Here is a 22,790-nt window from a genome sequence, read left to right as displayed (position 1 = left end):
CTGGAAATTGCTCCATCATCTTCATCTCAAATTTGCTGCAAATAAGCCAGCTGGTCCTTGAACAGGGGAGATCTTTGCTCCTGGTGTTTCAGTACATGCTAATGAAAACCAATGGTTTGGCTGGACTCCCATTGCAAGTATTCTGCTTATCAACCAAAGACGGGGCCAAGCCTTCACAAATCCCTGCCAATTTCAGGCTCCTGTTCTCACACCCCAGATACCTCAGAGATAACTGGAAGTATTGAATCATATCAAGTCCTTTCCTGAGGGACAGTTTCTCATTGCCTTGCTGTGCTTCTATTGCTTAAAGGCTCCGGGGAATGAGTTGTGAAAACCCCAAATCTGTTTTACAGTTGAATGTCAACTATAATGCCTTTCTTACTCCAAGGAAATAAAAAAACTAAATTTCTCCAAAAGTAAACTCCACAAACTCTGGCTTTGTTTACATCATGTCAAAACAATGAGTTGAAAATTCAAGTTCAGTTACTGCCCCCTGCCTCCCTGCCAATTTCATTTTGCTATCAGAGAGATGAATAAGAGCTGGATTTCCTTTTTTTTTTTTTTTTGGCCAGATTCCTTCTGTAACTTAAAACCTATTGACTACAGTCAATTAATGTATGTGGTGTAGACAGTCCAGGGGTTCCAAGTCCATATGGACAAGTCACCGTACTTCAAAGGAGAGCCCAGAAGGGGAAGCTTTAGTGCTTCCAAATTCAGTGTTAGTTGATGGTCAAAATCATCTGGCAGATTCTACAGAAGTGACCTCAACTAAGAACCCTTTGACACAATTTGCTAGAACCAGCTCAATTGAATCAGCTCTGATTAATCACTTCTCCCTTCAGAAAATCCTGCATTAGCTTTTGTTTATCTGGGAGGTTCAGAGACAAATCTTTCTCTTAAAAAAAAATGGTTGAGACCTAAAGGGTCTGGACAAGATGATACTTTGAATAATTCTTATAAGATTCCTCTGCTACTGTGGACCACCCCATCAGGGATGAGCATCCTGAGCATCTTCCAGAGAGTTCAGTTGTGGGTACTAGCAGTACACAAGGAACTGATGTTTGCCAACATTATGCCATAGAGGAGAAGCCAGCATCCCAGGAGTTGAGTCTTGGATGCATCATGTCTGAAATGGATAATTAATAGATTGCGCCATGCAAATTTGCCATTTTGGTAGATTACATGGAAATAGATAGTAGAAGTTCTGTATATTTGGAGCTTATTGGGCTCCATCTTACTATGATCCAGAAGAGAGGGTGATCAACATCTTGTTTGCCTAGAATTATCTTTGTCCCAGTTCTAGCACTGAAAGCTCACATCAAGGGAAACCCTCTGTGATGAGCAAGTTACAGCTGTTCGTCCCATCAGAACCAGATTCAAGCTCCTCCCCTGGGTGTATAGGGAGCCTCATCCCATCTACCCTCTCTGCTCCATGATGATTTCATTAATAAGGTTAAACATCATGATAGTCACTAGGTGATGAGCGTTGTACATGATCTCTTTAGTCCTCAAAACAATTATCAGAAGTTTAGAGAAGTTAAGCAGCTTCTAGAATATCTCATCTATATAGAGGATGGAACTTTCCTGGACACCTGAGCCTCAGCTCCTGCTATGTGACAGATATGCTGCTAATCCCTGGGATCAAAGTGGCGAAGAAGCCAGACAGGTTTTCTGTCACCAGAAACACACATATGTCAAACAACTCCTGTTCAGTTTTCAGAGAAAACTTTTGAAAATGTAGGAATGAAGAATATTGAACTTCAATCCCATCCTGGGCTTGGAGACACTGAAGTAGGTTGGTGGCACTGTGGGGGGCTGGGTGGCAGGGGTGTGGCTCCCTGTGGCTCATTGTGGAGAAAGTGGGCAGGAGGGGAGACACCCACAGGATGGGCCATCTGGGTGAGAGGGGAGACCTGGGCAGGCAAGTTGGCTGCTCCTGAATCCCACGCCTGACTATTCTGTTTGGACATTTGAATTCATCTTTCTTTAGGGTTCTCTTCCTATGGATTGCTGCTCTTATGAAAAGCTATTTCAGAGGGAATTACTGATGGCTTCTTCTCCTTCTCCTCCTCCTCCTCTTCCTTCTTCTTCATCTTCCTCTCCTCCTGCTCCTCTCAAAAAGAAAACTTGTCAGAGCAATAAAACCATCTTTCCAAAGATAGCCAGTGACCTCCTGTTTTAACTGTATTCCTCAAACTTGGGTGTGGGGGGGATGCTGTGATTTTTCATGTCACTGGGATATGGTCTCCCAGGGGGTATGAGAAACCATAGTGCAAACATGGGTGTCTTGGTGAAGAGTTGATTACAGCTGAAGATTTAGGAAATTTTTCTCTGTTAAAAACCTGATTCAGGGGCTGGGGATGTGGCTCAAGCGGTGGCGTGCTCGCCTGGCATGCGTGCGGCCCGGGTTCGATCCTCAGCACCACACACAAACAAAGATGATGTGTCCGCCAAGAACTAAAAAAAAATAAATAAATGTTAAAATTCTCTCTCTCTCTCTCACTCTCTCTTAAAAAAAAAAAACCTGATTCATATAAGAGGTAGAGTGGACAATTATTGTTAAAGTTTTATATAAAACTTGCAGAATTAACAATTTTGAAGTTTTTTCAGGCTCGATTTCTAGGTTCTCGGGTCACAGAGGTAGAGTTTGAGGGGCATTGCATTGGACCACAGTAATGCATCATAGAGACCTGAGCTCACACATCACTCAATTATCCTCTGACCTTGATTTTATCCTAATATTCTCTGTAAAATATCTTTTTCCTCTTTGGTCTTGTGGGTCACCAATAATGTGGGATCCATTTCATAGTGACAAAATTACTTTTAATCAAAATTATAAGTTGGTGGGGATGATGAGACATGTAACTACAATTTTCTGAATAGATTTTGGATATCTGCTTTTGAAAGCGTCTTAAAGTGTCTACATCATAGTAAAAGCTTGAATTAAGCCATTTGATACTTCATAGTCATTGTGGTTTGGTCTCTAAAATTATGCAAATTGTCATTGAATAAAATTCTCCTTAAGCAACTAGAATATCTGGTTGATTTTAAGTGACGAATTGTTATAAGTATTACATGAGAGCACCTGAGGTACATTCTGCCTTAAAAATAAAGCATGGCAAACTTTCTCCTGGTTTGCAATTCAAATCCAATGGCTTAGAGTCATTAAAGAGCAAGTGATAAGAAGATAAAACCTACTTTGTAAAAAGGAGCTATTTTTGGTCCTGTCTTGGCTTTGCTTGAAAGAATTGTCAAGGGCTGAGTGTTGGCAGTGAGGTTGATTAGGAGTGGGGCTCAGTTCTGTTTCACTAGTTCAGTTGGCCAAGTCATTAGCCTAGCATTTCGAAACGGAAGTATCAGAAACTCCAACCATTCCCCATAAGCACAGAATGAAGAGTGATTTCCACATCCAAAATAAAGGAAAAGTTGCTGTGATGTTGAGCAGGCTCTGTGGAGGAGGGCAGATGAAATCAGCAGTTTTCTGGCCCCTCACAACTGACTGAATCTTTGGGAGGATGTTGTTCAAATGGATTTATGTTTTGAAAATGTCTTAGATTGTTTTGATGAATTGGGCTTGGCAAGAATGGGTTTGTTTTGTTTCTCTCCTCCCTTCTGGGTAAAGATTTTTATATTCTTTGAACCATCCTGTGGCTTGTGATTGTTCTCTTTGTTAGGAGAAAGTTAATAGATCATATACCCCCTTTGCCCTTTCGCTGTTCTAAACACATTTTGCCGTGAATGTGAGTTTTGTATTGCATTTTAGTGACAGTGCTGTTATGCAAGTTAGCAAGCATTTAACAGCTATCAAGAATTAGGTTAGATTCAAACCTGCCCATACAGAATTTTCATCTGGAGCTCAAGTTACGGATATTTTTCTTTGATTTTCATGGATTTTGCAATTTGTAAGCAAACAGTATTTCGATACTCATCTTCTCAGTAAGAGACAAGAAAGAAAAAAAATCCAAAAAAAAAAAAAAGAGACAAGAAAGCATCTGAAACCTTTTAGCCATCTCAGAGATGATTCCTCATTTCTTGTTTTTCTAACAGGGTATTTCATTTATAGGTAATCAAATGAAATGTTTCACAGAGAGTTATGGGTGAAATATAAAATCTGCTTTTCAGTATCAGCTAACGATTACTAGGCAGCACATTGGTACAAAAATGTGTGTTTGAAAAGGAAAAATGTGAAGGAGAATTATTGTTGCTTATAAATTGCCATTGGTACACCAAAAAAAGAGATTAGAGTCATCCAAGAGTTGTAAACTTGAGTTTCTATTATTTTGTATGTATATATAGGGAATCAGACTAAACAACTAAGAAAAGTAAAGAGGAAAGTATCACTGGGGTTATCTTGGTGCAGTAGATAAGAGTGATCACAGACTGGTGGTTTGAGTAATGCCTTTTTATTTATTTCAAATCATAGTGTTTTGGAAAAGCAGCAGATTTCCGCGTCCCAGGGCTGCCTTTGAGAATGAATGATGTTGGAATGAATTTGTTTTTCAACATCTTAGATGATTTTGATCTGATAATCTTGGCAAAGTGGATGTATCTACAATAAATTTTAAAAAGACTAATAAGGTAGTATTTGGGAGCTGGGGATATAGTTCAGTAGCAGAGTGTGTGCTTAGCATTTGTGTGGACCTGGATTCAGTCTCAGGCATCAATAAATACATACATAAGGTAATATTTGTAAAACACAGGGACTCATTGGAACCATTTCTTTAACTCCTAAGGAGTAAACTCTGATATTAAATTACAGTGCCCTATAGAAGAAAAATGTGTACTCTTTTCTCTCAAAAATTTCTTAACTATTTTTTTTTAATGTATTACTCAGTCTAACCATGGTCAATAACCATGGTCAATATATGTCAAACTAGTATTTGACATATATGATGAAAATATTAAAAATTTTTAAATCCATCTTGGTAACAAAATAAAAACAATACTGATAATTAAAAAGATAACAAGTAAGCCCTGGATTTTGGTTCACTGTGGTTAATTTTAAAGGGTGTTAATTTTATACGACCTTCGTATTAATCATTACTTTATGTATCAGTCTGGTTCCAGTCAGGAAAGAGAAACCACCCAGAAGTTTGAACAGAGAAATTTATCAAGAATCATTAACTGTGGGCCTGTGAGTACAGCTCAGTGGTAGAACACTTATCCAGCATGTGAAAGGCCCTGGATTTGATCCCCAGCACCACAAAAAGGAAAAATACAACAACAACAAATAAAGGGGAAAAAAACAAGGGGGAGAAATGAATTACAGTAGATGGGGTAGAGAGAGAAGATGGGAGGGGAGAGGAGGGAGGGGGGATAGTAGGGGATAGGAAAGGCAGCAGAATACAACAGACACTAGTATGGCAATATGTAAAAACGTGGATGTGTAACCCATGTGATTCTGCAATCTGTATAATGGGTAAAAATGGGAGTTCATAACCCACTTGAATCAAAAGTGTGAAATATTATATGTCAAGAACTATGTAATGTTTTGAACAACCAACAATAAAAATTAAAAAAAAATTAACTCTATCTGTACTGGAGCAATTTGAGTTTGACTGGGGGAAGAGGTAAAGAGAATTCTAAAGAATACAGGAATATCAGCTTTTAAGGAGCAGCCACCACGCCTAGGGCTGAGGAAAGGAAAGGAAAGGCTGAGAACCAAACCTCATGGGGTTGGGGGGACACAGTGCCAGATCACTGGATGACTGACAAGTCATAGTGATGTTGCACTGGTAGAATTTTCTGGAAATTCAGCCTCTAGAACTTCCTGGAAATAGTCCCTTCCAGGTGGCATGGAAGCTGTTCGTGGAGATGTGTCTCCATGGAGCTATTGAAACTCTGCCACAACACTGCCTGAGAGGAACTGCTGGGGGAAGCTACTGGGTGCTGGGTGATGAGGCCGTCATTCCCTGCAGGAGTCTTCCAGAAGCATGAAGCAAATCACCCCTTCAATGTCTCCCTAAGGCCTTTACTGACAAAGCTTAACATCATAACAGTTAGCAAAGGAAAACTTTGAAATGACCCAGCACCATTTTTATAGAGCATGAGAAAAAGGGGGAATTTGAAGCTGAGCACCCAATATGGATAATTTCCAGTAAATAATTATTAAAATACTTTTCTAGACACACATGCAGAATATACATGGTAAGACAAGAAATAAGTGAATATAAGAATACAAGTACACTATAATTTTTCTTTTCTTTTTTTTTTTTTTTTTTGTTCCGGGGATCAATTCCAGGATATCAGTACACAGCAATTTACCCCGGTCTATGACAGAGAGCCTGGGCTGTTTTATTTTGCCTCTCTGTATGCTTCTTCTTCTTATGCTTTTCGGATGTGAAGCTCGCACTGAGACTCTATTAAGAAACCACATTATGAAATCTGGGCTCATGGCTCTAAAATATTGAGAAGAACACTATTCCTCATGTTACCTAGGGTATTCAAATGAGAACTCTATAGAGAGTTTTCTCTCTCATGCACTTTGCTAAGCTGTAGCTCTTACTTCTCTTAGAAGGTGAAGGCAAACACCAATCATCACTGAATGTTGAATTGTGCAATTGACAGGATTTGGAGGAGCTCTAAAAGAAGAAAATAATGAAATACATAGTATTTTTTAAAAGAAAACAAATAAGACTAACACAAACATTCTTAATATAAATATATTTTCCCAAGTATAACATAAATTTTGTCCTAGGCTTTCTTTCTAGTAGCCTTATGAATTAATTAGTGCTTGATTGATGGATTAATTACCAACAATTGTAGGTATTAACTAAATTGAATCAACTGGAAATAATACCTTGATTACTTTGTCAGGATTAGTCTACACAGAGATTGAATTTGGTAAACTCAAAAGGGACTTCATTTTTTAAAAGTTCCTTAAAACACCCTACTCCACTTTCCTTTTTTTTTTTTTTTTTGGTACCAGGGATTGAATTCAGGGCACTTGACCTCTGAGCCACATCCTCAGCCCTATTTTGTATTTTATTCAGAGACAGGGTCTCACTGAGTTGCTTAGCCCCTCGCTTTTGCAGAGGCTGGCTTTGAACTTGCAATCCTCCTGCCTCAGTCTCCAGAGCCGCTGGTATTACAGGGGTGCACCACTGCACCCAGCTCCCCTCCATTTTTTCTTTTCTAAAAAGAAAAAAAGCCTATGTATTAACTGCCTACTTTTTTTGGGAAAAATGTTATTTGAATACCTAAGGAATTAAATCTCACTTGAACCTTGCTACCTTTAACCAAAGGCAAGAATTTTCATTAAAAGAAGAAAAAGTTAAAAAAGAAAATAATCTCCGAAAGACGACTTTTGTGCTTACATTTATTTGACTTATTTAAGTCTGGTGAGGGAGACGTAAGTGTCTTACAAACATTTGTATATACATTGACCTTTTATGTCTATTTAAAAAATGTCTATGGGTGTTTCATATTTGTATCTCTTCTCTCGCCATTTAAGATCCACCTCATTTCTATTGGGAAGGAACTACGTATTCTCTGCTTAAAACAAAAACATTGCAAAATCAGCTTTCATGGTCTATGCTCAGTGTTTAGAAAGCAAGGAAGTTCAGCCTGACAGAATTTCATTCCTATCAATTTCATATGGTAGTTAATTAAAAGTATGTTTTAGTAGCTACTTTATACCCTTTGCTCTTATAAGTAGCATAGGATTGTTGGCCAGTAACAGAATTTATGAATGCTTCCTAGTTCATCTTTTTGGTGATCTTTGTCAGCTATTAAAAAAAAAAACTGGTTTCTTTAAAAAAAAACTTTTCAGCAAAACATGAGTAAAAACTTTTCTTGATGCTTCTTGGATCTCAGCCCCATTCCCTTTACTCATAGAATTTGGATAAATTTGCCCCATTCAAATGCTATGTGTTTAGTGGGAAGGACACATAAGAACAGCAGGAATTACTATCTGTTGCATAAATATGAATTCCTAATTAGGCATAATGAAAACCCCAGAATAGCTCATCATCACAACCAAGCCTGTTGAGGTTTTATCAGGGGGAATTTTGCCATTTATGATCCAACCCAGACAGATACTTGCTGTCTGGGATGATGTTTTCTGAAAGAATATTCAAATATTTGTACTTAAATCAAGAGATTAATGAAAAATGTCAATTAATTCTGAAAGAGATGCTTACTGAAATCATCTGTGGGAAAAATGGAAGCAGCACTGTTCCTCTCAAATAAGAAGGCTGAAGAATAATTAGACATCAGTAACACACCGGCACATTACTGGGGGAAGGGAAGGGGACAGAGACTTCTAAAATTCACAGAAATAAAAATCAACAGGGACCAAGTCTCTCATTTGTACTGAGTGGTGAGATGACTACTAATGTTGATGAATGGCCATTTAAATTCTGCATTCCAGAATATTCCTTAGGATTATTTGGGTAATCAGAAAGCAACATATTTCACAATTCTTTTTGTATTTAAAATGATCAAATTCATGTTGCTAACATTTACCTAAATCAATACATGCTGCCAGGAGCCAAATTCAAGGATGCAATTTAGCATTCATTCAGTGTTAGTTGTTGCTACTGTTCGTTGTTGTTACTGAATATTTAAGAAATTAAATCTCACTTGTTTCTTTTCCTGGAGTCAGATTCAATTAAGGTACATATAGAAGATTGAGAAGCAGAGATCAAAATACCAGTTTTATAGCTTATCAAAGCCAGAAGGGAGTATAGGCACTTAGGTATGGACCAAAGGGTACACCAATCCCCCTGCCCCATGAACAGAAGTCAACTCCTAACATTACCTAGGACCATGCTTTTCCGACACTGGAGGGGAGAGGCTGAGTGTTGCCCCTTATAGGAGGTCCCTGGTGGACACAGGGAGCACCAGATACCAAGGAGCCTCCCTTTGGCTGGTTTTCCTCAGGCTGTGTATAAACATGTTTTCTGTGGATTCTAGTGTGTAATTTTCATATTGATTGACTCTAAAAATTGCTTTCTGTGTAGCCATGAGGGAATGAAAATTTTTTGTCTTGTAGATCTACTAACTTTTTTGTCTTGTAGATCTACTTCCTTATTTCTGGTCAAGCTCATGCCTTCTCTTTCCCTTTTAACTATAACTCACTAGTCTCTGGGTTAATCATATTCTTCTCACTTGGAAAAATAAGTTGAAATAAGACACTAAATAAAGTATGATAAATATAAACTAAAATTCTTGCTCATTCTTACCAAAGTTTCAAGAGCTGGTACTGGAATAAAACAAGTCAGAGCTCAGAATTTTCTGGTTCTAATTCAAATAAAGTTTGTGCAGCGAGTTTACAGCAAAGTATGAACCAAGTGTCAGCCCTCCTATCTCCTAATCAAGTTCTCACTTCCAAGTATTTGCCACCCTAAGACCTTAAGTTCTGCAGTGTAGCACAGCAGTTGAGGGAGAACTCTGGAGGAGCATGGATTGAGTTTGAATTTCAGTTCTTCTCTCCTTAGCTCTGTGACTTTTAGAGAGTCCTTGAGCTTCCTCAGCCTTAGGTGCTTCCTGTGCAAAACGCAGGCACCCCATCTCCCATGCAGTCCTACTATGTTTATAGAGTTTGACTGGGTTTGAAATGTGTGCCCAGCCCAGGGTTAGCACTTAGCAGGTGTCAGTGTGACCCTCATAAAGTTGCACTTAAACATAGCACTGCACTTCCAACACATATTGAAGCTCAGGAACGAGTTCTTGTTCCTCAGTGTTGAAGATCAAACACCTGAGAGATGTTGAGGCAAGTCTAGAGAGCAAGTTTTATTGAAGAAATTGAAAGAGACAGACTTCTCCAAAGAGGAGACTATTGAAGCCAAAAGCCTGTGGGAGGGGTGTGAATTGCTTTTCTATAGATCCCAGATTTCCTCTTCTTAATTATGGTCTTATCTTTCTCCCCCACAGAACCCCCTACTTTTATCACGGTCTTCTCTGTCTTCCCTGTATATGTGGCCACTGTGGGAGCGCAGAGGTTAATTGTTAACAGCCCATGGTTCTTTCTTTGATAACCTAGTCATCATCCTTTCCACCTGACTGTTCACTACCTACACTGATGGCTGGCCTTTGCCCCTGTCTCTGTTTTCTGGGGAATGTGAAATACCCTGTCCACTTAGGTCGGGTGGAGCTGCAGGCAAATTGCTTTTTTTGGGTGGGGGGGGCGGAGTGGGGGGTGTTAGCACAGTGGGCCCATTTTATAGAATTTTCCTCTTAACCTTTGGTTTTACATGAGGTGTAAATGAAAACCAAATGGTTATGGAAGCCATTTGGGAGGCTACATCAGCTGTGCGAATGCCTCCTAGTAGATGCCACCATTAGAAGTGCTTCAACCATGTCTTCTGCACTTTCTCATATTCTGGCTTGAGTCGGGGGCTCCGCATTGTTTGTCCTTCATGGCGGCCTTGGGTCCACATGAAACCCTTGGGGTTTGTCCCCCATCTCTATCCTTCCTTCGCATCTTACCATGACTGCCTTTGCTTCTCCTCACAGCCTGACTTTATCTTAAGGGGACCAAGTTCTATTTTCAAGAAGTAATTTAACAGCTTTAATAACTGGGATTCTTTTGGTTCTCTAACAATTCAAAGTTATCTCTTTTTTTCTTATAAAAATTTATTTAATAGTAAGTAGTACTTCTGAGGTGCCAGACAGTATTCTAAGCACTCTGTAAGTATTAATTCATTTTGTCCTCATAATATCTTTAAGAGTGGATTCTATGTTTAATCCAATTTGTATATAAAACAGAAACCAAGACCTTAGGAGGCTGAATGACTTACCCAATGTTACATTGTTAGAACTCGGTTCCGGAGCCAAGTCTCAGTCTTTGGGCTTTCAATGGCTTGGCTCAGCTGCCTCTTGGCTGCCCTCCTGAAATTAGCTTCAAATCTCAAACTACCTAATTTTTGGAATTTTAGGCTTAATTACATGAGGGTTAAAGAATTTAAGAATGCAAATTTTAAAATTTTCAGCACCTCAACTATTTATCATTTCTTTGTGGTGAGCACATTGAAAATCTTTCTTTTAGCTGTTTTGAAATATAGAGTACATTTTATAATTCTAGTCACCATATTATACAGTAGAACGCCATACCCTATTGCTCCTAACTGAAACTTTGTGCCCTTGGTTCAACATATCCCCCTTTCCCCATCTGTCTTCCCATCACATGCAAATCCAAGTATTTGACAACTGGAAGAAAAATAAAGAAATTTAAAACAAAGTTCAACATCATTTGCATTTTAATTGCCCAAAATACTGAAAGGAAAACTGGTTAGGAGAACATCAGGTTTTTGAGGGTGTTTTTGGTTGATTGTTTCTTTTTTTATTGGTAGCACCAAGATGTGAGAGTTCAGAGCACAGAAAATGAGCAGGGGCCAAGAACTGGAACAAGAGACAGGAGAGTTACAAGATGTCAGGGTTGAAGTTGCAGACCACAAGAGGGAAAGTTGGCTGAGCTTCTGGGACTGCTATAAAGTTTACCATTTGTAAACTGGTAAGTCTGGATCTTTAGTTTTCCCCCAAATCTCATATGTTGAAGGCCTGGTCCCCAGTGCAGCATTGCTCAAAGGTGGCACCTAAGGGCTCCGACCTCAGGGATAGATAAATCCACTAAGAGATTTACAGCTAAATGTGCTGTTGAGTGGTGGTGGAAAGTTTAGCAGGTGGGCCTGGTGGGAGGAAGTGGGTCTTTGGGGGCATGCACTTGAAAAGTACTTTTGGTACCCAGGTCCCTCTCATTCCCCCACCTTTTCCAGCCACCAGGGACTGGGCAGCTTTTCTCCACTTCCATCTTATCACAGCACCAGAAACAAGAGATCTAAGTGACTATGAACTGTGAGCCAAAATAAACATTTCCATCTTTTAAATTGTTTACCTCAGGTATTTTGTCAGAACAAAGCCTGGAGGTGAAGGATGCACACTGGATAAGGTGTCACCAGAGACCGGACTGAAATTTGATGCTGTCTTTTTTCAAGCAGGATAGGCTGTGCCATTTCTTCTGGGCCTTGTGACATGCTAAATGGGGGGGGGGGTGATTATGCTTTAGAGTTATACTTTTGGAGGCAATTGATACACACTAAAAACAAATGTCACCATCAGAGTTATGAGTGATCCTAATGAAGGCAATGACTGGAAAGTGTCTAAAGCTGGAAGGTACCACTCTATAAACTTAGAGGATATCACAGTGTGCAGGAAAAAAAAAATAATATGTGTTAATCATAGCAGAGAGCTGCAGGAGCAAGACGAAATGCCACAAAGTGGCACAATTCTTTTTAAAAATTATTATATAAATATTTTATTTTTCAAGAATACAATATGCTGTCATTAACTACAGCCACCAGGTTGTACAATAGATCTCTTGAATTTATTCCTCCTTTCTAATTGAAGTTTTGCATCCGTTGACCAACATCTCTCCACCTTCTCAACCCCTGGTAACCACCATTTGACTGTATTTCTATGAGTTCGACTTTTTTATACTCCACATATAAGTGAGATCGTGTGGTATTTCTCTCTGTGTATCTATTTCTTTCACTTTACATACCCTCTAGGTTCATACAAGTTGTTGTAAATGGCAGGATTTTCTTCTTTTTAAAAGTTATGTAGTAATCCATTTTTTATATACACCACATTTGCTTTATCCATTCATCCGTTGGTGGACACAGGTGATTTCATATCTTGGTTGTTGTGAATACTTGTGTACTGAGCAAAAATATCTATTGGACATACCAATTTAATTTTCTGGGTTTGCTAGATCACAGGATAGTTTTGCTTTTAAGATTTGGAGAAACCGCCACACTGTTTTTTCTATGGCTATACTGATTTGCATTCTCACCAACAGTGTACAGGGCTCACTTTCCTTCACTTCTTTTTGTACTGACCTTTTGTCTTTGATAACAGGCATTCTAACAGGTCTAAGGTAATAACCCAGTATGGTTTTGCATTTATGTTATGATTAGAATTTTTCATATATTCATTGATCATTTATGTGCCTTCTTTTAGAAATGTCTATTCAGGTTCTCTGCCCATTTTAAAAGCAGGTTGTATGTTTCCTTGTTATTGAGTTCTTTGTGTTCCTTATATATTGTGGATATTAATATCTTATCAAATATATGGTTTGCAAATATTTTTTCCCATCCTAATGTTTTCTCTTCACTATGTGGATTGCTCACTTTGCCATGAAGAAACTTTTTGGTTTAATGTGATCTCATTTGTCTATTTTTTCTTCTGTTGCCTGTGGTTTCAAGGTCATATCCAAAAGATCCTTGCCCAGGCCCATGTTATACAGCTTTCCCCCTATGTTTTCTTCTAGTAGTTTTACAGTTTCAGGTTTTATATTCAAGTCTTTAATCCACTTTGAATATGTTTCATTATTTATTTTTTGGTATGGTATAAGATTCCAATGTTCCAATTTAACTTTTTTCCATATGGAAATTCAGTTTTTCAGCATCACTTATTGAAAAGGCTATCCTTTCCCCCACTATGTGGTCTTAGCATCTTTGTTGAGCAAACTTGCACAATTCCTAATGGTAGTGTCAGAAAAATAAAACCCAAGAAAATAGAGAAGTAATAGGTGCTTCTGATTTTTTCATTTATTACCTGTGTGACGTGGAACAAGATAATTAAACTCTCTGTGCATCCATTTCCTCAGCAGAAAAGTGCAAAAAAAAAAAAAATACCCAGTGGTGTCGGTTAGAGATAACATTTACAAAGGGCCTTGTTCAACACCTGGCTCAGAGTATAGGTATTTAAATATTTGCTGACTGAAGAGTAGGGATTTAAAAATGCTAGTTTTCCACTGGAAACAATTTGTATAGAAAAATCCTATTTATACTGAAAATTTACAAAAGCATAGAAGAGTGGAAAATAGTTTATCAAAGTCCATAGTTCTATCATCAAGAATGGATGGTCATTACAAATTTGTTGGAGGTACTTAATTTTCCAAATAAAAGAAAATAAATAAATTATTGTTTCTTTCAATATTCTCTTTGGATCTAGGAAGTGTACAGGTATATTCTCTGAACAGGTGATATATGTGGAAGAATTGGGAAGAAACACAGCTTTTGCATAGTTTCTATTAATTTGTGACAAGTAGGAGGATATTTTAGAGTAGAAATCCTATAGGCACACAAATGATCTGAGTTCTTTTTTTAGAAGCATTTTGTCTGAAGACAGAGACAAACAGGAATTGTTCAGTATACCATAAGCCACCTGTTATTGAAGGAAGTATGGAGAACATGACATTTCCAGAGAAGAAAAAAAGGACAGATATTCTGCTTTTCCAAAGGAGAACCAGTTGTAAACTGGTCATTTTTTGCTCAACCAAGGCTACACAATGGGTCAACTCTCAAATGAAGAGTTAGGAGGAACCTTGAAGAAAAAGAGTTGATTTCTGGGAGTCAGCACTGTTTTCTCGAAAAAAATCCTTCCAGAAAGATTTATTTTTGAATATGCAATTGTGCCCTGTATAACAATGCTTTAGTCAATAACAGTCACTGTTGTATATGTGGTCTGTTAATGAATTTTAATGCATTCTGCTGTAATACATAACAATTTTTTTTAAATGAAAAAAAGTATGAAAGATGGACAAAACTTAGTTATACAACAATGTTCCCATACGATTATTTTACCCAATGATGTCATAGCTTAGTGTATGTAAGTATACTACGATTGTCTCACAATGATGAGATCAGCTAATGATGCATTGTTCAGAACACATCCCCATTGTTCAACCATGCATGACTGTAATTATGGACAGCAGGAAAATGACACAGCTAATTTTGAATGAGGGCTTGCTAAATCCCTTATGATAACTGTGGATGAATGTAGGTAGAGTGATGAGAAAATTAGGTAGACTATTAAGTGGTGGAAAAATATTCATGTAGGATGCTGAATAATGGTGGTGACAGCATGAAAAGAATCTGCTTCTGGTATCTTCAGCAGTAGTGAATTGGCTATGTTTAATGATGAAATAGCACAGACCACGCTAAAGGTTATTTATAGGCTTTCAGCATTAACATGGAGACACTTTCCTACAATTTCATGTTTCCTTTTGGAGAACTTATTGATTCAATTTAACAAATGTCATTTTGTAAATGTTAAAGGTCAGCATAGGAAAAGAAAATGATAAATCTCTAACATTCAGTAATGAATGTTTTAAGGTCAATATCACAGACTTAGAATTATCTTCAGAGAAGCAAAGTGGGAATAAAACTCTTTCAACCTTTTATTAACACTTCAACACTTTAGGTCTAGTATTTTGTCAATATTTCATACTTTTTTCATTTTTTTAAAAAAATTGTTATGTATGCCAGCAGAATGCATTTACAATTCATATTGCACATATAGAGCATGATTTTTCCTATCTCTGGTTGTACACAAAGTAGAGTCACACCCTTCATGTCTTCATACCTATACTTAGGGTGATGATGTCCATCTCATTCCACCGTCTTTTCCTACCCCCATTCCCCCTCCCATGCCCTCCCTCCCCTTTTCCTCTTTGCCCTATCTAGAGTTCATCTAATCTCATCTTATTTCATTGCATGTCCCTGTTTGTGTAGTCACTTTTTCATTGCTGTGACAAATACCTGAGATAAAACAGGGAAAGATTTATCTTGCCTCATGGTTCTAGAGGTGGTTTCTGTTTGTGGTTGGCTAACTCCATTGCTTTGGGTCTTAGATGAAGCAGAACATCATAGTGACTGGAGCATGATATGAAGGAGGCTGTCAACACATGATGTGTTCAGAAATAAATAAATAAGCGTCATGGTCTGTTAATGACTGAAACATTGTTATGCAGTTTATGACTGTATATCCCAAAATACACACACACACACACACACACACACACACACGTGCTGGGGAAAAGATATACCCTTTAAAGTTATGCTCCCACTGTCCCACCTCTTCTAACAAGGGCCCATGTTCTCAAGTTGCTACCATCTCCCAATAGTTCATTCAATTATGAAGCTATTAATGGATTAGTCCATTGATGAGATGAGAGCCCTCATGATCCAATCACTTTCTAAGAGCTGCACCTCTCAACATTGCTGCACTGGGGACCAATCCTTCAACATGTGAGCCTTGGTAGTCATCAGAGTTCCAAACTATAACAATGCTCATGAATTAAATTCCTAATAATGGAATTACAGGTATGTCTTTGAGGAAAAAAAAAAGCATGGTTTTTTGGTTGATTTACCACCTTAATTCATCTAGAAAACAGTAAAGTCTTTTTCTGTTTGGATAGTGGAAAGCCTCTGGGATTGAATGATAACTGATTGAGGCTGATCATATTAACCCCATTTCTTTTGTCAATGATTGACCCAGAGATGTGCATGTGACAATGTGGTGGCCAGTGAGCTGGTCTAAGGTGGGGGCATGTGATTGATCCAGAAGTGTGAATTTGACCCAGTTAAGAATGCAAACAAAAACTCTGTTGGGAATTGATTCTGGAAAAGATTTCCCTCATCTATAGAAGAGGGTGGAGAAAGGAGGCAGTTCCTTTTTCTTTTCTTCTTTCTCCCTTTGAGTACCTTTGTGTGAACACTTGATCTCTATAAAGAAGAAGCCTGAGTGTGAAAATCCACATGCTGAGGATCCTGGGTGAAAGACTGGAGACCATAGAGTCCTTGGAGGTCATGTAGCAAATCAGGTTAACCCCGGGACTCCATGCCTCCTCCATATTCTACTAAATAAATGACATTTGAAGCCTTGTCGTACACAATTACCATTTCCTCCTGAGGAATGCAACCTAATGAATGAACTGTTGTCCACAGCTTTTGGTAGGCCCCAGAACAATTTATTCTAGCTGCTTAAGTTTGTGTCAAAAACCTGCAAGTTCTAAGACAGTGCATTTGTTTACCCCAGAAGTTAATATGGCCTGCTGATGTTCTACTAAGGAAGAAAAAAAAATATGACATAGCCATTGAGAGGTTGTTTTGTGTGTTTGGTTTGTTCTTGATATGGAAATTAAATTAATTTGGAAGTACCCTTTGAATGGGTGATTTGGAGATAATATTTAAACATTAAAAAGATATATGTGTACTAAAAAAGCAAAATTAAACATAAATGAGATCTGATATCCTCTTTGAGTACATTTTTCACTTTTATTCTCTACGCTAGTTGATTTATTAAGGCTTTTTGGCTGTGAGCTTATCATACTGCAATCTTCCCCAGGAAAAAGCAATTTAAAGGTGGTTGTGGCTGAAGGCGCATTATGATGGCGGGAAATCAAATAGCACGCTGACTTTCATTTAAGATTGTCAACTTGATGGATAGAATGGTGTTGACTTAAAACAGACAAGACCTGATAAAGATGTTCAACTCCCCACAGGTGGAAGGCATGTGAAATGACAGTTAAATAAAAGATTTTATTGCTGTGTTCTAGAAACAATACGTTTTGCTGCTTTTGAGCATAAAGAAATAATCTGAGTTCTATAGTCTTTCAAACCCAAACCTCTTTAAATAATGTTCATTTTGATCAACTTTGAGATCATATATATACATATTTTCTTCTTTTTACTTTGGTAGGAATTTTATTTCTTAGCCAAAGTTTTCTACTTAATTTTCTACTTAATGTGGAAAAAGAATATGCCTTTCCCTGTTAACCCATTTTATTTTCTCATTTGGGATAAAATCTTAATCCTGTGTGATTAACCTTGTACTCTGATTTTTCTCACATAGTACTTAGGCAGGTCCTGATAATCACTCAACATCATTTATTCATCACATATATGGATTTCTTAATTGGTCATGAGATACCAAGAATTGTAAAACACACATATAATTAAAATTATGAAACTCCATCTTAAGTTTCTTGAAGGAGTAGTCTGTGGATCCTGATCTGGTTTTTAGGGTCATGGAGAACTTTTCTAAGTTAGTAAATTTTGAGTCGAAACTTGAAAAAGAAAATTTAACACTTATTTAACATGCATGTTTAATATACATACAATGTAAAAATGTACATATTATTTTTATCCAGTGTTGTTTTCTCACTTGGTAATTCAATCTTGGGTATACATGTGGTGCTCAGGTGATTTTCTTCTGGAGAGAACTGACCTGAAATTCAGATACATGGAGAATCAACACCCTCCCAGTGAGGTTAGGAAGGTGATCATCTAAGTATTCCAGAAGTGGCCCAGAGAAATCAAGAAGTAAAGGGAAAGCTCAAATGGCAAGTGTTGGGCTGGAATCCATGAAAATAAAATCAGGTTATTAATCTTACATGGACAGGACTCGATTTTATTTTCATCTCCTTTTATTCAATCATTGAGAATCACAGAATCTCTGAATAGGAACAGGAGCTGTGATCAAAGAATCATCACACACAGCCCTTAGCAGAGGTGCATCGACCTGCTGTGAAGCACACCTAGATATTTAGAGGGCAGTTTTACAAGGAAGGACTGAGACACTAAACTAAACATTTTTATCAGGTACCACATTTGTGGATTTTCACAGCTCTTTTATCATTGGAGGATTTGTGAAAAGATGTTCTAGTGATACAACATGATTCAAGTTTAAGGAATGAATCCTACAGATTTACCAAAAATGAGAGTCAAACATCTAAACTAATATTTTCCACAATCTCTAAATGTATTTATTTAACCATATCTTATCTCCCTCCGTCCCTTCTTCTGCTTATCTTTCTTCCCTTGCAAATAAAATAAAAATCGCATAGTCCTATTGAATTCTTAACATGTACCAAACTGAATATAGAGGAGGGATAAACAAGGAACATTTGCTTCTTTAAAGGAGGCACTTTCCAGAGGAAGAATAAACAAGTTGTTATTTGCAAAATAATATTGAAACAGACTAAATAAGTCTGTGGATGGAAGTTTGAAGAGTTTTATGAGATCATAGAAGATGGGCTTCACATAAATAAGTCAGAAATGATGGAACAAAACATTGGGTGATTTGCACCAATAGATTCTCCAGGACATAACATGGTTCAACGTATGATTTTTCAGCTTTATGATGATGTAAAACCAATATGCACTTAGAGGAACTCAAACTTTAAATTTTGAATTTTGATCTTTTCCTGGTCAGTGACATGCAGTATGATAGTCCCTTCAAAGGCTAGGTAGTGGTAGTGTGTGGGAGCTTCCAGTTGGCCAGTTGATCCTGAGGGGAACAAAACATTCTGTATAGTGAACTATTTTGGCAAGTCTATGATGTTCAGTAGGTTAGGAATATTGAATGCATTTCACCTTATGATATTTTCAACTTATCATGGATTTATTGGAACACACCTCCACTATCAGTGGAGGAACACATATATACACACACCAATAAGTATTATTACATAGTTGATATCTATATCTTTTTTTTCCCGGTAGAAACTAGTACTTTTTATTGACAGAATCAATAGAATATTCGTGGTAGTATGACAGAGTTGGTCACAATATCCTTCCAAAACAACTTCTAACATTCTAATTAGACCTACACAAGCATGATTCCTTTTCATTCTTTTAACTTTATATTACATATGTGGAGGGGTTTCTACATTCAAACAATTTCACTCACACCATCTCTATTTACTCAATTTTTGAGGACTCAAGCTTGGTCCAAATTTGTGAAAAGATAATAGGCTAAAAGAAAAACCAATCAACTAAAAGAAGCTATTGGACCTAATCAAGAATGGCTTAATATTTTTCATTTTCTTCACTGAACATCTTACTTCAGTGCTTTATTAGAGACACTAGCTCAGTGTTCCCACCATGTGCTTCAATTTGTTTACAGGTTTTAGATTCAAGCTCTTTGAGAGTATTCCAAGTATATTCAAAAGAACTTACATCCTTGAGATAATGTACGTAATATTTTTTTTAATATCTGGGTTTTCTGCAGCCATAAGATGTTCTGCACCTGGGTGCTTTCAGGCCTTGACCAAATAGCATGAATAATAAGGAATGAGAATTTTCCCTCTGTTAGATCTTCACAAAACCTTTTTTTTTTGTTTTCACTGTATTCTTTGGAGTGCAGATCAGCATAATCATGTCTAATTTTAAAAAGAACCCAAGTGTATTACATAATGGCTTTAAGTATTTGTAGTCAGAGAAAAATTGCATGAGACCTACTAATAATCCCAGCAGTCCACCTGTCTTTTCAGCACCATAGCTTGATATTCTCCTTCAGTGGGACAAGTGTAATTATCCCTCCAGTACATATCCAGGCCTTGTCCTTGATGGAGTTCCAATAGCTGGGGGGGTAAAAGTTTCACTGCCTCTGGATGATGAGTTAAGACTTTCTCTATGCCAAGGAAATATACATAATTGGCAGAATTGATGACAGATGGAAATCCATAGAAGCTGTGTGCCACTGGAAAGCCACGTTGGAGTTTTGACCTGTCTTTGAGATCCTCAATGAGTAAACTGGCATATGCAACATTTCTGCCACTTCAATGTTAATCTGTAATTTGTCTTCTGGAACTTTCAGCCAATGATTGAATGCCTGTGAAAGTTTGGTTCTCACTTGTTTACCTGGTAACTGAAGTAAGCACTTGCAGGGCTCCAGAATAATTCTCTGGACAGTTTCTTGAGTCTTCTCCATTGTTTCTAAATTTCAAAGCTGATGATCCCATGTTGATTTCATGAATTTATGCCGCAGGCAGCAGTACTCAACATCTACATCGTACTCCCTAGTTCAGACCAAGACTCTTTCCAGAGCCTTTATGAATCCCTCCTCCTACTTCACCACAAAATTCTCTGCTCTCGTGTACTGTGGTGGCACATGCCTGTAATCCCAGCAGCTCAGAAGGCTGAGGCAGGGGGATCGCCGCCAGTTCAGAGACAGCTTCAGCAACTCAGCCAGGCCCTGAGCAACTGGGAAACCCTGTCTTTGTTTGTAAATCCTAGTATGCTCTCTGAGCTATGGCATGTAAAACTGTTGTGAAATTTTGAATAAAAGTTAAAATACAATAAATAAATAAATAAATAAATAAATAAATAAATAAATAAATAAAGTACAAAAAGGCTGGGAATGTGGCTCAGTGGTTAAGGGCCCCTGAGTTCAATACCAGGTACCAAGAGAAAAACAAAACAAAAAACCAAACACAAAATACAAAATCTCTCTCCTCTTCTTAGCTACCAGTATTGCCACCTTACTCCAAAATCTATATCTTACATTGGGTAAAAACTTAAGAATGAATGAATTCTCAGTTCTGATAGGCTAAGTTCACTGGTGGGAACCATTGATAGGTCAGATATGTGTTCTTTGTACTATACTTCAGCTATTATGAACTCATGATAGTCTTATATGATGTACACCACAAGATTATTTGGGTATATATAATTATATCTGTGTTTTTGTATTTGTCTTTATAAGTTAATCCTTGTTTTTTGAAAGCATACATATTCTACTGTTACCTAAAGTATTAACAGTTATTTCCAAATATTATCACATTATTCCATCAATTTTCAAATTTTTCACATACATTTTCCCCCAGCTGATTTGATTAAATCAGAATCCAGCAAGATTCGCTAATTACATTTGGTTGACAGACAGTTTAAATTCTTTTTCATCTACAGGTAACCACATCTTGACATTTTTGGTTCCCTGCAATTTATTCATGAAAGAAACCAGGTTGTTTGTCCTGTAGGACTTACCTCATTCCATACTTTGATGATTAACAGAATGGGTATACAATCAAGCTAAAATAGTTAACATGTTCTCCCAAACAGTGGCATTGTAGAAAAGTCTATGATGGTATATCAAAAACAAAACAGAAATTCCTTTGAATGAAAACAAACAAAGAAACCCCCCAAAAACAAAGCAATGGATTTCTAAGAAACAGGACTTAGCAGGTAACTCTTTATTTCCCTTTTTACTTGTCTTACTTTGCATTTGCCAAATAAGTGAAAATGATGACATGATGAGATGATGAGATATTCCTTTGCCTTTCAATTCTTCCTTACTAATTTGTAGCCTAGCGTAAAAAGTTGGTAGAATGTGCAGGTAGCAAGAGGTGAAACGAAAGATTAGGTTAGGTTTATGCAGTGTTTCCTTTGGTAAGAACAGGTGCATATCCATGTGTGAACTAGAAGATGATGATTGCCTAAATTTGGTGATTCTGCATTCAAGTTAGATGTCTTTATATTTGAATTTAAAGCAACAGAAATATGTATGACAAAATCTGTGCTAGTAATTCAAAGTTTTAATTAGTTTTCAGAGTAACATTAAATAGCAAATAAAAACCACCAGGGAAAGTAGTGGGATAGAAATTAAATTAAAAAAAACTGTGTGTTCTACTATATTGAATGGCATTTTTTTTTTGCTACTTTTCAAAGAGTCCCTAATTTCAGTTTGCAATGGGCCTTTCAGATTATGCAGCCAGCCTTGTCCATAAGCACTACCGAGTTTTATGAAATTTTTTCTTCCCAATGTCATTCTTGATTAGCTTTTCCCCTTCTCTTGATTCTTTTGTTATTTTTGATAGTCCTAGAAAGCCTGACTTGATGCGTGACTTCTTTTATATTTAGTCAGTGCAATGGACTAAATGTTTGTCCTTTCCCAAATTCATACGTTGAAAACCTAATCCCCCAAGATGACAGTATTAGAAAGTGGGGACTTTGGGAGGTGATTAGGTCATGAGATTGGAGTGCTCATGTTATTAAAGAGATCCCAGAGACTCTCGGTCTCTTTCTGCCATGGGAGGATACAAAGAGAAGACGGCACCCTGTAGCCCAGATGTGTGATCCAGAACCCAGCCCTGCTGGAACCCTAATCTTAGACTTTCAACTTTCAGAATCATGAGAAATAGATGACTTTTGTTTATAAGTTACCCAGTCGACGTACTTTGTCATAGCAGCCTCAACTAAGATCATCAGTAAAAGGGTGCT

At 37.5% G+C, this 22,790-nt stretch overlaps 1 pseudogene; it reads right to left on the bottom strand.

The window, feature by feature from the left end:
- Positions 1 to 19,598: 19,598 nt before the first annotated feature.
- On the bottom strand, positions 19,599 to 20,502 carry LOC113196529 (geranylgeranyl pyrophosphate synthase pseudogene; annotated as a pseudogene).
- Between the last annotated feature and the right edge of the window lie 2,288 nt (positions 20,503 to 22,790).

This window comes from Urocitellus parryii, chromosome 7 (genome assembly GCF_045843805.1).
Source record: "Urocitellus parryii isolate mUroPar1 chromosome 7, mUroPar1.hap1, whole genome shotgun sequence".
Taxonomy (NCBI): Eukaryota; Metazoa; Chordata; class Mammalia; order Rodentia; family Sciuridae; genus Urocitellus; species Urocitellus parryii.
The sequence above is the reverse complement of the archived record's forward strand: the minus strand, read 5'-3'. Positions and strand labels throughout refer to the sequence as shown.